The sequence below is a fragment of the Oncorhynchus clarkii genome, chromosome 25 (genome assembly GCF_045791955.1).
Source record: "Oncorhynchus clarkii lewisi isolate Uvic-CL-2024 chromosome 25, UVic_Ocla_1.0, whole genome shotgun sequence".
Classification (NCBI taxonomy): Eukaryota; Metazoa; Chordata; class Actinopteri; order Salmoniformes; family Salmonidae; genus Oncorhynchus; species Oncorhynchus clarkii.
In genome coordinates, this window is record NC_092171.1 from 34,567,891 (window position 1) to 34,583,650 (window position 15,760).

The window sequence follows — 15,760 nt, forward strand, 5'->3', positions numbered from 1 at the left end:
AATATATTTAAAACATTTTAAGTTCAGGCTGTAACACAACAAAATGTGGAATAAGTCAAGGGGTATGAATACTTTCTGAATGCACTGTAAGTTTCAACATGGTTTAATAACTGATATATACCTTTGGCAGCGATTACAGTTGTATGCATATATTTTTTAATTCAATTAAATTATTTAGAATATAGGCTATAGGGATCAAACCTATAACTATCATGAAGGAATAGGCCAGTGTACAAAAACGTTTCTGACATGATTTCCTGACTTAGATCTTAGATGCACACTGACTCAACTCCAATCATTTCCGTATTTTGCGCCCTCTCTCTCTCTGTCTCTCTCTCTCTCTGTCTCTCTCTCTCTCTCTCTCCCTCTCTCTCTATATATATATATTTATATATCACGCACGCACGCACACACACACACGCACACACACACACACACACACACACACACACACACACACTGTCAAAGCCTCACCCTCTATTCAGTTCCGCGGAGCCCAACTATTTCCTGAGCGGTATAAATACTAAGGCGCGCAAACATCTGCATTTCACAACGAGGCGTGGTTAAGAACGGACAGGTGGGCTGTTGCTGCTGTATAACTGCTGTGAGCATTAATTCAACTAGGATACTTCTTTCTATCCCGGAGACCAACACATCACCATGCCGAAGTGCCCAAAATGCACAAAGGAAGTTTACTTCGGTAAGACATCTTTATTGTGTCGATCAAAATTATTATTCATTATTTTTGCTAAACCGGGGTGCACTTATTTTATTCAACATACCTGCTTGGAGTTATCGTACCATATTTCACATTTGACTAAACCTGCAGACAGTTCAATACAGTTTAGTTAACCAACGTGTCTGTAGCTGTAAAAAAAAAAAAAAAAAGCTCTTGAGAGATTGTGAGAGAGGAGCAATGCTTCGCTTGAGCAATTTCCTGTTAGGAATTATATATAGAATGAACATGACTGTGACTGCAGAATATTTTTGGCATGCAAACTTTTAGTAACTAGTTAGTAACAATTTTAGTAATACTAGCTGACTAATTGGTTATTGACTGCAATGTTTATTTGCCCTTCCCCAAAGAGGAAGACATAATTCTGCAAAAATCTGATGCAGTGAATTTAATGGGAGTCTTTTCCCCCTCACCTCTGGAGATTTTCCAACAGTGATAACATCTTGACAACAGACTAGCTGTGGTAGTGCAGGTCCTGCTAAGTCAGTGACTTAGCATAGGGAGAGGGGATAAAATAACAGGGATAACATCTTGACAACAGACTAGCTGTGGTAGTGCAGGTCCTGCTAAGTCAGTGACTTAGCATAGGGAGAGGGGATAAAATAACAGGGATAACATCTTGACAACAGACAAGCTGTGGTAGTGCAGGTCCTGCTAAGTCAGTGACTTAGCATAGGGAGAGGGGATAAAATAACAGGGATAACATCTTGACAACAGACAAGCTGTGGTAGTGCAGGTCCTGCTAAGTCAGTGACTTAGCATAGGGAGAGGGGATAAAATAACAGGGATAACATCTTGACAACAGACAAGCTGTGGTAGTGCAGGTCCTGCTAAGTCAGTGACTTAGCATAGGGAGAGGGGATAAAATAACAGGGATAACATCTTGACAACAGACTAGCTGTGGTAGTGCAGGTCCTGCTAAGTCAGTGACTTAGCATAGGGAGAGGGGATAAAATAACACAGTTATAAAAGGCTACAGCGGGCATTAAGACATCCCAACACAATATCTCTCTCAGATTGTACTGGAATAGGAAATCACTAGTTATATATCAGGTTTGAAATGGGAAATTCATACATGTTGAAGTTGGCAGTAACCATCTGTTTGACTTGGAGCCCAACCATCTTATCTCTCAACGCTGATATAGTGAGGAAGTGTACTGACAAGCACAACACTGTGAGGGAGATGACATCTCAGATGAGCACGGTGTAAACTTATATTATTATGGAAAATATCGCTTTTGTACTTATTTTAAGTGACGACTTAAATGAAAGATGAGAAGAAGAGGAAAGACATATTTCCAGAGTCTGTAATGGGTTGTTTTATCCGGCGAAGCCCAATAACTTTGGTCTCCCTCTGTCTGGAGGTTAATGGAGGGAGGAGCTGATTGGACGGACGGACCATGTTATGTGTCTTGATCCATTTAGCACATTTCCTTCACTTCAGTAGCTTAACAGAGTCAGTCTGTCATCGCTGGAGACACACAAAGCCATGATACATAGCACAAAGGCTCTTTCTCTCTCTGTCTCTCTCTCTCTACAGTAAGGTTGGCCTGTCAGTCAGATGAATTGACTCTGCTGGCTGGGGAGCATACCTCTCTCTCTCTCTCTCTGCCTCTCTCTCTCTCTCTGCCTCTCTCAATTCAATTCATTGTGCTTTATTGTCATGGGAAACATATGTTAACATTGCCAAAGCAAGTGAAGGAGATAATAAACAAAAGTGAAATAAACAATTAAAATGTACAGTAAACATTAAACTCACAGAAGTTCCAAAATAATAAAGATATTTCAAATGTCATATTATGTTTATATACAGTGTTGTAACAATGTGCAAATGGTTAAAGTACAAAAGGGAAAATAAATAAACATAAACATGGGTTGTATTTACAACGGTGTTCGTTCTTTTCTTGTGGCAACAGGTCACAAATCTTGCTGCTGTGATGGCACATGGTGGTATTTCACCCAGTAGAGAGTTAGATAGATAGATAGATAGATAGAAAGATAGAAAGATAGAAAGATAGAAAGATAGATAGATAGATAGATAGATAGATAGATAGATAGATAGATAGATAGATAGATAGATAGATAGATAGGGAGTTTATCAAAATTGGGTTTGTTTTCGAATTCTTTGTGGGTCTGTGTAATCTGAGGGAAATATGTGTATCTAATATGGTCAAACATTGGACAGGAGGTTAGGAAGTGCAGCTCAGTTTCCACCAAATTTTGTTTTCTCGTGATTTGGTTGGTTTGTGTTTGTGGGGTCTGTTTGTGAACAGAGTCTCTCTACCCACCTCATAACTCCCCCATCTCTCTCTCTCTGTCTCTCTCTACAGTAAGGTTGGCCTGTCAGTCAGAGGAATTGACCCTGCTGGCTGGGGAGCCCCCTCCCCATCTCTCTCTCTCTCTGTCTCTCTCTACAGTAAGGTTGGCCTGTCAGTCAGAGGAAGTGACCCTGCTGGCTGGGGAGCCCCCTCCCCATCTCTCTCTCTCTCTCTGTCTCTCTCTACAGTAAGGTTGGCCTGTCAGTCAGAGGAAGTGACCCTGCTGGCTGGGGAGCCCCCTCCCCATCTCTCTCTCTCTCTCTGTCTCTCTCTACAGTAAGGTTGGCCTGTCAGTCAGAGGAAGTGACCCTGCTGGCTGGGGAGCCCCCTCCCCATCTCTCTCTCTCTCTCTGTCTCTCTCTACAGTAAGGTTGGCCTGTCAGTCAGAGGAAGTGACCCTGCTGGCTGGGGAGCCCCCTCCCCATCTCTCTCTCTCTCTCTCTGTCTCTCTCTACAGTAAGGTTGGCCTGTCAGTCAGAGGAAGTGACCCTGCTGGCTGGGGAGCCCCCTCCCCATCTCTCTCTCTCTCTCTCTGTCTCTCTCTACAGTAAGGTTGGCCTGTCAGTCAGAGGAAGTGACCCTGCTGGCTGGGGAGCCCCCTCCCCATCTCTCTCTCTCTCTCTGTCTCTCTCTACAGTAAGGTTGGCCTGTCAGTCAGAGGAAGTGACCCTGCTGGCTGGGGAGCCCCCTCCCCATCTCTCTCTCTCTCTCTGTCTCTCTCTACAGTAAGGTTGGCCTGTCAGTCAGAGGAAGTGACCCTGCTGGCTGGGGAGCCATACCTTCCTTCTGCAGATTAACTTTTCGTTTTTTTTAATGAAAAAACAGTTCTGCGTCTCTCCGCAGCTCTTGAACAAAATGTCTCAGGGAAAAAGGGCATTGAAGCTGAGCTTCGTTGTTTTAGCTTGTAAGGTGTTATCAGTTTTCTCTTTCATACATCTATAAAATAGTTGTTTTCAGAAAGTATCTGTCTTTGCTCAAGGGAGCAGCTATACTATCTTACATTATAGTTGACACTCATCGAGAGCAACTTAAAGTATCAATTAGGATTAAATGCTTTGCTCAAGGGCACATCGGCACATTTTTCACCTAGTTGGCTTGGGGATTTGAACCAGCAACCTTTCGGTTCATGGCCCGACAATCGTAACCGCTAGTCAACCTGACGCTACTGCTACTCTGTTCATCATATATGCATAGTCACTTTAACCATATCTACATACTACCTCAATCAGCCTGACTAACCGTTGTCTGTATGTAGCCTCGCTACTTTTATAGCCTCGCTACTGTATATAGCCTGTCTTTTTACTGTTGTTTTATTTCTTTACTTACCTATTGTTCATCTAATACCTTTTTTGCATTATTGATTAGAGTCTGTAAGTAAGCATTTCACTGTTGTATTCGGCGCACACTTTGATTTGATTTGACACCCTATCTAGTTTGGGAATGCTTATGCAGCACCTCCATCTTCATCTAATAAGCTTTTCACAACCTGTTCCACTGTAGGTCTGTTTTCCTACCTGTTTTCCTACCTGTTTTCCTACCTGACGAGCCCTATTTCCTGTTCTATACATATCATTTATCTCCCCATCTCCTCTCTTCCTAAACTGTCTTTTGCCTTGGTTGATCTTCTCTCTACCCACCTCATAGCTCCCCCATCCCCCTGTCTCTCTCTCTACCCACCCCATCTTGACTCCATAATGACTCTACAGAGCCCCCAGCTCCCTGTCTCTCTCTCTACCCACCCCATCTTGACTCCATCTTGACTCTACAGAGCCCCCAGCTCCCTGTCTCTCTCTCTACCCACCCCATCTTGACTCCATCATGACTCTACAGAGCCCCCAGCTCCCTGTCTCTTTCTCTACTCACCCCATCTCGACTCTCCAGAGCTCTCACCTCCCTGCCTCTCTCTCCCAGGGGTGGCTGAGATGGAAGCAATCGTTCTACTGATACTTATTAAGTCAATGACTGATGGAGGAAAAGTACTGTCTGTTTCCAGACAGAGGAGAGTGGGAAACAATCAAACGTACCCCCCTCCCTGTAACGACAGAGAGACAGCAAGACAGAGATAGACAGAGACAAGGAAGGGCACCAACCGTCTCTACGTGTTCCCTCAATACATTATCTTCATGGACCATTTAGATTCAGATCTGAGCCAATCCAGGGTTATTCAGGGTAGTTGGAGTGGTGTAAGAAGGGTTATTCAGGGTAGTTGGAGTGGTGTAAGAAGGGTTATTCAGGGTTGTTGGAGTGGTGTAAGAAGGGTTATTCAGGGTAGTTGGAGTGGTGTAAGAAGGGTTATTCAGGGTAGTTGGAGTGGTGTAAGAAGGGTTATTCAGGGTAGTTGGAGTGGTGTAAGAAGGGTTATTCAGGGTAGTTGGAGTGGTGTAAGAAGGTTTATTCAGGGTAGTTGGAGTGGTGTAAGAAGGGTTATTCAGGGTAGTTGGAGTGGTGTAAGAAGGTTTATTCAGGGTTGTTGGAGTGGTGTAAGAAGGGTTATTCAGGGTAGTTGGAGTGGTGTAAGAAGGTTTATTCAGGGTTGTTGGAGTGGTGTAAGAAGTGCTACTCAGGGTAGTTGGAGTGGTGTAAGAAGGGTTATTCAGGGTAGTTGGAGTGGTGTAAGAAGGGTTATTCAGGGTAGTTGGAGTGGTGTAAGAAGGTTTATTCCGGGTAGTTGGAGTGGTGTAAGAAGTGCTACTCAGGGTAGTTGGAGTGGTGTAAGAAGGGTTATTCAGGGTAGTTGGAGTGGTGTAAGAAGGGTTATTCAGGGTAGTTGCAGTGGTGTAAGAAGGGTTATTCAGGGTAGTTGGAGTGGTGTAAGAAGGTTTATTCAGGGTAGTTGGAGTGGTGTAAGAAGGTTTATTCAGGTAGTTGGAGTGGTGTAAGAAGGGTTATTCAGGGTAGTTGGAGTGGTGTAAGAAGGGTTATTCAGGGTAGTTGGAGTGGTGTAAGAAGGTTTATTCAGGGTTGTTGGAGTGGTGTAAGAAGGGTTATTCAGGGTTGTTGGAGTGGTGTAAGAAGGGTTATTCAGGGTAGTTGGAGTGGTGTAAGAAGGGTTATTCAGGGTTGTTGGAGTGGTGTAAGAAGGGTTATTCAGGGTAGTTGGAGTGGTGTAAGAAGGGTTATTCAGGGTAGTTGGAGTGGTGTAAGAAGGGTTATTCAGGGTAGTTGGAGTGGTGTAAGAAGGTTTATTCAGGGTAGTTGGGGTGGTGTAAGAAGGGTTATTCAGGGTAGTTGGAGTGGTGTAAGAAGTGCTACTCAGGGTAGTTGGAGTGGTGTAAGAAGGATTATTCATGGTAGTTGGTCTTACTCACACACACCCCCATTACAGTAACCACACCACAATTACAGTAAACACACCCTAATTACAGTAAACACACCCCAGTAACAGTAGACACATCCCAATTAGAGTAGACAACAGTAGACACACCCCCATTACAGTAGACACACCCCAATCACATTAGACACACCCCAATCACATTAGACACACCCCAATTACAGTAGACACACCCCATGACATTGACATCAAGGGGACTGAAGGATCTGTGTCTGTATATAAACCTCATTCACACACACACACACCTACAGACAGACAGATGGACAACAGCTCTGAGTGCCTGAGGAATGAGCTGACCATTCATAACCAGTGGTGACAACAGAAGTGAAGGAAGGTTGTTCGATGAATCACAATAGACCTTATTCACGTGTCGGCCATGATTGCTCCAGAGTAGGAATGAAAACCCCTGTGTGAATAAGGTCAATTACTGTAACCCAACAGCGTTGCCTCTGTTACCCTCTGACACTGTAAGTCAACCTAGAGCAGTTGAGACACAGCAGCACCATTATATTCTGTCCCAGGGTAGTGGAGAGGGACATCCTTTCTCTGTCTCCTCATCTTGTTAGTGGAAGTACAGTAATTACCAGAGGTGGGACCAAGTCATTGTTTTACAAGTCACAAGTAAGTCTCAAGTCTTAGCACTCAATGTCCCAAGTCAAGTCCCAAGTCAAGACAGGCAAGTCCGAGTCAAGTCCCAAGTCAAGACCGTCAAGTATCAAGTCAAGTCTCAAATCCTGAACTTTGACCATTTCATATTTTTAATAAGAGTAATAAGTTAGTATATTACATTTACGCAAATCATGAATGCTTTTAAAAATATCTATATATGTATTACTTTCCAAATAAACGTTATATTTCCATGGAAATACATGGGTAGCCATGAGAAAGACCCCCCCCCCCAATAGTGATCGACTATCGAGGATCGCTGTGGGGCGCATTCGGCGATGTAGGCTCGTACACCATCGCCCAACCTTAACACACACGCACACGCACACGCACACAAACACACACACACACACACACAGTAGGCTAACGGTTACAGTAGGCTAACGTATGTGAATGGTTTTAGGAACAGCAGTAACATCAGGCAGGAGTTAGGCTACCAACTGCCTAGCCAGTTGTAGCTCAATCTTAGGTGCAATGATCACGTTCCCGCACTGATTGACTGTGTGGAGGCCTACATGATACACCAGTAAAGAAATAAATGATATAGCTGTCGGCTATATTAGTCACGACTTACCGTTCTTTGTGCAGCTTCAAATGTCGAACAAAGTTGGAAACTGTTGCGCCTCCGTCTGTAATTTTCTTCCTGCATGTTTTGTAAGTTGCAATCATTTTTTTTGTTGATACAGCGTCGTCTTTATATCTGAAAATAATAATTTTGGGTATCATCTTTCCAAGGGCTCCATCTGAATTCACCCGCCGACGTTCCTCTGCTCTGCCACGCACAACTGTTTCTCAGCTGGCACAATTTGATTGGCTGCTGTTCAAGTCAAACTGTAATCCGTTAAATGAATGAGTTGATGCGCTGCACACTTTTTTTAATAGCATGATTTTTAATATTTGGGCTTGAGGAGGGTATCAAGTCAGGGTGAGTCATAAGGCTCAAGTCCAAGTCAAGTCACGAGTCATTGGTGTTAAAGTCAAAGTCGAGTTGCAAGTCATCATATTTGTGACTCGAGTCTGGCTCGAGTCCAAGTCATGTGACTCGAGTCCACACCTCTGGTGAATACTGTGGCCCAGAGGGAGGCCAAACCTTGGACCTGGTTCCATTCCACCCAGCCTCTACAGAGCCAGCTGGAATGCTGTAGGACTGACTGTCTGGAAGACTGACTGGCTTACTGACTGACTGGAAGACTGACTGGCTTACTGACTGACTGCACTGAGACACTGATTGACTGACAGATTTTTATTTTTTTTACCTTTATTTAATTAGGCAAGTCAGTTAAGAACAAATTCTTATTTTCAATGACGGCCTAGGAACAATGGGTTAGCTGCCTTGTTCAGGGGCAGAACAACAGAGTTTTACCTTGTCAGCTCAGGGATTCAATCTAGCAACCTTGTGGTTACAAGTCCAACGCTCTAACCACTAGGCTACCTGCCGACCCAGTAGAATTTGATTGCTGACTGACTGACTGGCTGACTGGAAGACTGTTGGACTGGCTTACTGACTGACTGGCTGACTGACTGACCGACTGATTGTACGGAGACACTGGAAACAATCATCTGACAGCAGTTGCCAGAATGGATCCATACTCACACTAGGGGCTCGATTGAATCCGTAGCGCTGAAGAATTGTGCTACAGCTCCTTAGAAATGTAAAGGCAATGTTCCTGTGTTCACAGACACTGGATTCACGGTAAATGCTGCATATGTCGGCTCAATCTGGAAATGATCTTTACATTGAATTTGCGCTACAGTGTGGATCTTCAGCGGATTGGATCGAGTCCTAAATCACTGACGTGACAAATACCTTTTTGGGGGTTTCTGTACTTTACTTTACAATTTATATTTTGGACTTTGACTTTTACTCCACTACATTCCTAAAAAAGATAATGTACTTTCCACTCCATACATTTTCCCTGACTCCTAAAAGTACTTGCTACATTATGAATGCTTAGCAGGACAGGAAAATGGTCTAATTCACGCACTTAAAGAGAAAACCCCTGGTCATCCCTATTGCAGCTGTTCTGGAGGACTCACTAAACACAAATGCTTTATTTGTAAATTATGTCTGAGTGTTGGAGTGTGCCCCTGGCTATCTGTAAATTTAAAAAACAAGAAAATTGTGCCGTTTGGTTTGCTTAATATAATAGAATTGGAAATGATTTACACTTTTACTTTTGATACTTAAGTATATTTCAAACCAAATACTTTTAGACTTTTACTCAAGTAGAATTTTACTGGGTGACTTTCACTTTTCACTCATTTTCTATTAAGGTCTCTAACTTTGACTCAAATATGACAATTGGGTACTTTTTCCACCACTGACAAATAACTATTGATACATAGGCCTACTGTGCATGAACTCAGTAATACAGTATAGTCAAATGCAATTCTACAATATGTAGAGACTTTCAGAATAATTTACAGTAATTCCAAATATGAAGTAAGAGTTCACATGAGGGATCTGTCATCTATTGGTTAAACACTTCCTTTAAGTCGTGTATTGAGTGAGACTTTAGCAGGACACTCGTTCATATCCATAGATGGTAGTGATCATGTTATTCTCCAGTGTGTTCTGAATTTTCTCTACTTTATTTATGACCAAAATGTATTAGAATGTCGTTTTGCTTTCAGCACCTCCTGTCCTTATGTTTGAACTTTACAGCATTTGGCTCCCATCAGACACAGCAGATGCTTAGTTGGCCCTCTCTCCCATTGCATCGTGGGATAGGTCTCAGCAGACAGCCCTCCGAGCTTGAACATTTCTGCTCATAAAAACCATAAAACCCATGACTATGGCTTACCCCCCTGTTTAACGATCGTCTCCATGATGGCTGTTTGTTGCAAATCGTTCCTCACAGCTCAGCCCAAAGATAAATACTCTCTTTATCAGGTTTTTATATTTCCAAGGGAGGAGGGGAAATAGGGAGGGAAGGGAGGACATATTCCTCAGGGAGTCTCCGTTCTCTCTCTCCTCAGACAGTCAGCCAAGCACCACACCCTCCCAATATTCTTGTGACTAAAGTGTTATCTGTGTGCTGGTCTAAAAGAGGCCTGTAACGTTACATCATGGAGCTCACGAGCAGTATCCTCACCAGACTACAGTCTGACATCCAGACAGTATCCTCACCAGACTACAGTCTAACATCCAGACAGTATCCTCACCAGACTACAGTCTGACATCCAGACAGTATCCTCACCAGACTACAGTCTGACATCCAGACAGTATCGTCACCAGACTACAGTCTAACATCCAGACAGTATCCTCACCAGACTACAGTCTGACATCCAGACAGTATCCTCACCAGACTACAGTCTGACATCCAGACAGTAACATCCAGACAGTATCCTCACCAGTATCGTCACCACTCTAACATCCAGACAGTATCGTCACCAGACTACAGTCTCTACAGTCTAACATCCAGACAGTATCCTCACCAGACTACAGTCTGACATCCAGACAGTATCCTCACCAGACTACAGTCTGACATCCAGACAGTATCTTTGTCTCACCAGACTACATCACTGGGGAAGGACTGGCACCAGACAGTCTATGTCACCAGTGTACAGTCTAACATCCAGACAGTATCCTCACCAGACTACAGTCTAACATCCAGACAGTATCCTCACCACACTACAGTGCCACAGTCCACACACAGTGGGCCATTGTCCATTATTAAACGTGTGAGAAATATTTTAATGAAAGACATCAGGATATTGGCACATACTGTTGAAGTGTGAGAAGTGTAACAAGACGCTGTCGGCCGGATCAGATCGTATTGGTCATAAACTACAATTAAGCCCACATTCTGGTCCATTAATCTTTCATGATATTGTTTGGCTTTTCATCTGAATACAATCACATGCACATACTAATACAGCCTGTACACTCTCTCTCTCTCTCTCTCTCTCTCTCTCTCTCTCTCTCTCTCTCTCTCTCTCTCTCTCTCTCTCTCTCTCTCTCTCTCTCTCTCTCTCTCTCTCTCTCTCTCTCTCTCTCTCTCTCTCTCTCTCTCTCTCTCTCTCTCTCTCTCTCTCTCTCTCTCTCTCTCTCTCTCTCTCTCTCTCTCTCTCTCTCTCTCTCTCTCTCTCTCTCTCTCTCTCTCTCTCTAGCACGATGGCAAGCCTTACTGTAACAGCCCCTGCTACTCTGCGCTGTTTGGGCCTAAAGGTGAGTTCCTATTTACAATGATCCTACAGTAGAGGTGAAAGGTGCCTTAACAGTCTATCTTGATGAGGATATCATAATTGAGAGAGATCACAACCCTATTATCGTAAACCATATTACCTAGAGTTGTTATATATTTTTGGTTGAAAGTACATGTATGTAAGAAGGTAACAGTTGATATATAAGTTCAGTTCAGTGATATGTGAGCCGTGTGTATATATACGTACCCTGATAAAGCTCCACTCTGTAATCTTTGGGAGGAGAACCTCACTATCGGGTATTCCTGACTATAACATCCTGTATGGAAAGTCCTGTTCATTGTGAACCTCAGTGGGTAAGGTTCACGCTTCCACAAAGAACATTGGGGTCATTAACATCTTATCAATCAATATATTTTATATTTTATCTACTGATAACCTAGAAACTCTCTCCTCAAAATACAGTCACTGTCTCTGAAAAGTGGGCTAGTCGAACCCCTTACATTGACAGATATCCTGAACGTGAGAAATAGTTGGAATGTTCTGTTGGAATTGGAACAGCGGTAGTCATAGCAATGGTCATGTTGGTTCCGTGTGGTGGTTCTAGAAGAGCTGTTGTGGAAAGGGGTCAGGGACCACAGGAGTTTCCATTATTGTGGTTCCGCTGCCACCTGAAACATAATCCCAGAATGTTTTGTCGAAGTACAGTATGCAGTCCCCTGACCCAACACTCTCTCTTTCTTTCTCGCTGTCTCTCTCTCACTCACTCTCGCTCTCTCTCTGTCTCTTCCCTCTCCCCTCTCCCCCTCTCTCTTTCTCTCTGTCTCTCTCCCTCTCGCTCTTTCTCTCTGTCTCTCTGTCTCTCTCTCTTTCTCTCTGTCTCTCACCCTCTCGCTCTTTCTCTCTGTCTCTCTGTCTCTCTGTCTCTCTCTGTCTCTCTCTCTCTGTCTCTCTCCCTCTCGCTCTTTCTCTCTGTCTCTCTCTGTCTCTCTGTCTCTCTCCCTCTCTCTCTCTCTCTCTGTCTCTCTCCCTCTCGCTCTTTCTCTCTGTCTCTCTTGCTCTCTTTTTCTCTCCCCCCAAAGGATTTGGACGTGGGGGAGCTGAAAGCCACACATTTACTAAGTAGACCAACTCAGGTACAGTACAGGCCATTCAGTGTACTCATTCAGTGTACTCATTCAGTGTACTCATTCAAGTATAGACCAACACCGTTCATTTAAGTCACATTCAACTAGATCTCAATGATAATAAGAATTTTGGGGTGCTTATATTTGTCCTGTTACACACAACTGCGTTTCTTGCACATCCCAACTCCTCCTGAGACACCTGCATGGTAACCATATTCCAGCACCACCAGAGAAATGAGGGTTAAGAGCCTTGCTCAAGGGTACAGCGACAGATGTTTCACCTTGTAAGGTTCGGTACTTGAACCAGTGGACTTTTGATTCCTTTCCCAATGCTCTAACCTCGAGAATACCTGCCACACCAGAATCAAAGCAAATATATGGAGAAAAATATACACCTTCACCACCAATCTCAACCTTACAAACGCTACAAACATGAAAGATTGTTGTTTCGTTATACAAAATACAAATCTAACATGTTTTCTCCTTTGTTCACAGGTTCATCCACCAAATGGGTTTCAAGAAGAAGGCAACTCAGCGTTCTATACCATCCTCCATACTATGCTAAACAAAAACAAACAACCAAAACGACTCCTTTTTGGAGCCAGCGTTTTGTGTTCTTTTCTGTCTTTGTGTTGTCTAGCGGAATCAGTCTTAATAACATTTTAATTGGCTATAGTGAGATGTTTACTATAGTCCTGCTAGTGGATCAGAGGGTTATACAATAACATTTTAATTGGCTATAGTGAGATGTTTACTATAGTCCTGCTAGTGGATCAGAGGGTTATACAATAACCTCTCTGTTCCTGTACATGTTTTTTAAATTCTAATTAAACAGTCTTTTTCAAAATGTTTTTCTCTCTTATTCATTCATTCCTCATTGGCTTACTCAGATAAGTATTGTTTTTATATTATAGCATGTCTCCTGTCTCATTTAGACGTTTCCTCCTTAATACACTTGATAGATACAGTGCCTTGCGAAAGTATTCGGCCCCCTTGAACTTTGCGACCTTTTGCCACATTTCAAACTTCAAACATAAAGATATAAAACTGTATTTTTTTGTGAATAATCAACAACAAGTGGGACACAATCATGAAGTGGAACCACATTTATTGGATATGTCAAACTTTTTTAACAAATCAAAAACTGAAAAATTGGGCGTGCAAAATTATTCAGCCCCTTTACTTTCAGTGCAGCAAACTCTCTCCAGAAGTTCAGTGAGGATCTCTGAATGATCCAATGTTGACCTAAATGACTAATGATGATAAATACAATCCACCTGTGTGTAATCAAGTCTCCGTATAAATGCACCTGCACTGTGATGGTCTCAGAGGTCCGTCAAAAGCGCAGAGAGCATCATGAAGAACAAGGAACACACCAGGCAGGTCCGAGATACTGTTGTGAAGAAGTTTAAAGCCGGATTTGGATACAAAAAGATTTCCCAAGCTTTAAACATCCCAAGGAGCACTGTGCAAGAGATAATATTGAAATGGAAGGAGTATCAGACCACTGCAAATCTATCAAGACCTGGCCGTCCCTCTAAACTTTCAGCTCATACAAGGAGAAGACTGATCAGAGATGCAGCCAAGAGGCCCATGATCACTCTGGATGAACTGCAGAGATCTACAGCTGAGGTGGGAGACTCTGTCCATAGGACAACAATCAGTCGTATATTGCACAAATCTGGCCTTTATGGAAGAGTGGCAAGAAGAAAGCCATTTCTTAAAGATATCCATAAAAAGTGTTGTTTAAAGTTTGCCACAAGCCACCTGGGAGACACACCAAACATGTGGAAGAAGGTGCTCTGGTCAGATGAAACCAAAATTGAACTTTTTGGCAACAATGCAAAACGTTATGTTTGGCGTAAAAGCAACACAGCTGAACACACCATCCCCACTGTCAAACATGGTGGTGGCAGCATCATGGTTTGGGCCTGCTTTTCTTCAGCAGGGACAGGGAAGATGGTTAAAATTGATGGGAAGATGGATGGAGCCAAATACAGGACCATTCTGGAAGAAAACCTGATGGAGTCTGCAAAAGACCTGAGACAGGGACGGAGATTTGTCTTCCAACAAGACAATGATCCAAAACATAAAGCAAAATCTACAATGGAATGGTTCAAAAATAAACATATCCAGGTGTTAGAATGGCCAAGTCAAAGTCCAGACCTGAATCCAATCGAGAATCTGTGGAAAGAACTGAAAACTGCTGTTCACAAATGCTCTCCATCCAACCTCACTGAGCTCGAGCTGTTTTGCAAGGAGGAATGGGAAAAAATGTCAGTCTCTCGATGTGCAAAACTGATAGAGACATACCCCAAGCAACTTACAGCTGTAATCGCAGCAAAAGGTGGCACTACAAAGTATTAACTTAAGGGGGCTGAATAATTTTGCACGCCCAATTTTTCTGTTTTTGATTTGTTAAAAAAGTTTGAAATATCCAAGAAATGTCGTTCCACTTCATGATTGTGGCCCACTTGTTGTTGATTCTTCACAAAAAAATACAGTTTTATATCTTTATGTTTGAAGCCTGAAATGTGGCAAAAGGTCGCAAAGTTCAAGGGGGCCGAATACTTTCGCAAGGCACTGTACATACAGAGCAATATGAGAATATTTCTGTGACTTCTACTTGCTACAATCTATGGAAACTTGGACATGTCCACTATGTCCACTATGCCCACTATGCCCACTATGTCCACTGTGCCCACGATGTCCACTATGTCCACTATGCCCACTATGTCCACTGTGCCCACTATGCCCACTATGTCCACTATGCCCACTATGCCCACTATGTCCACGATGTCCACTGTGTCCACTGTGTTCACAATGTCCACTGTGTCCACTATTTCCACTGTGTTCACTATTTCCACTGTGTCCATATCTGCAAGAAGAAAAACAGAACACATCACATTGGCATCAGGCCAGCCATAGATAATACTTATTGTCCACATTCCTTGGCAGTTGGCACAATCACTAACTCAATCAGTAATCTAATTCGATTAGGATCTGGACACAGAAGTATGTATGTGAGCAGGAATAGAAAGCTTTCCTTCAACATTGCAGTAAATACATGGGTAATCTACCTTGATTAAAACTCCAGCTATTGATGAGGATGGACTCTTGAAACTGTCATCCTCTCTGTAGTCTACCGTGGGTTTGTAACCTCACACATAAACTAAAGTTAACATTTTTGCTAATGAGAGCAACATAGATCAATATTATGACATTGTCCTTCTGAATAAGTCCCTATCTACTTCCATGAAACAAGCATTATGACATTACCCTTCTGAATAAGTCTCTATCCACTTCCACGATACAAACATTATGACATTATCCTTCAGAATAAGTCCCTATCCACTTCCACGATACAAAAATTATGACATTATCCTTCTGAATAAGTCTCTATCCACTTCCACGATACAAACCTTATGACATTATC

General features: G+C 42.9%; 1 long non-coding RNA gene across 2 annotated transcripts; it reads left to right on the forward strand.

Moving 5' to 3' along the window:
- The first annotated feature begins 530 nt into the window (after window positions 1-530).
- Window positions 531-13,171, forward strand: LOC139383381 (uncharacterized). 2 transcript variants are annotated; one of them, XR_011628730.1, is made up of 5 exons: window positions 531-716; window positions 10,765-10,833; window positions 11,165-11,222; window positions 12,280-12,333; window positions 12,820-13,171. It is a non-coding gene; the product is annotated as an uncharacterized lncRNA (long non-coding RNA). The 2 variants fall into 2 exon arrangements; XR_011628729.1 differs by lacking the exons at window positions 531-716; window positions 10,765-10,833 and having other exon boundaries at window positions 11,150-11,222.
- The last annotated feature ends 2,589 nt before the right edge of the window (window positions 13,172-15,760 follow it).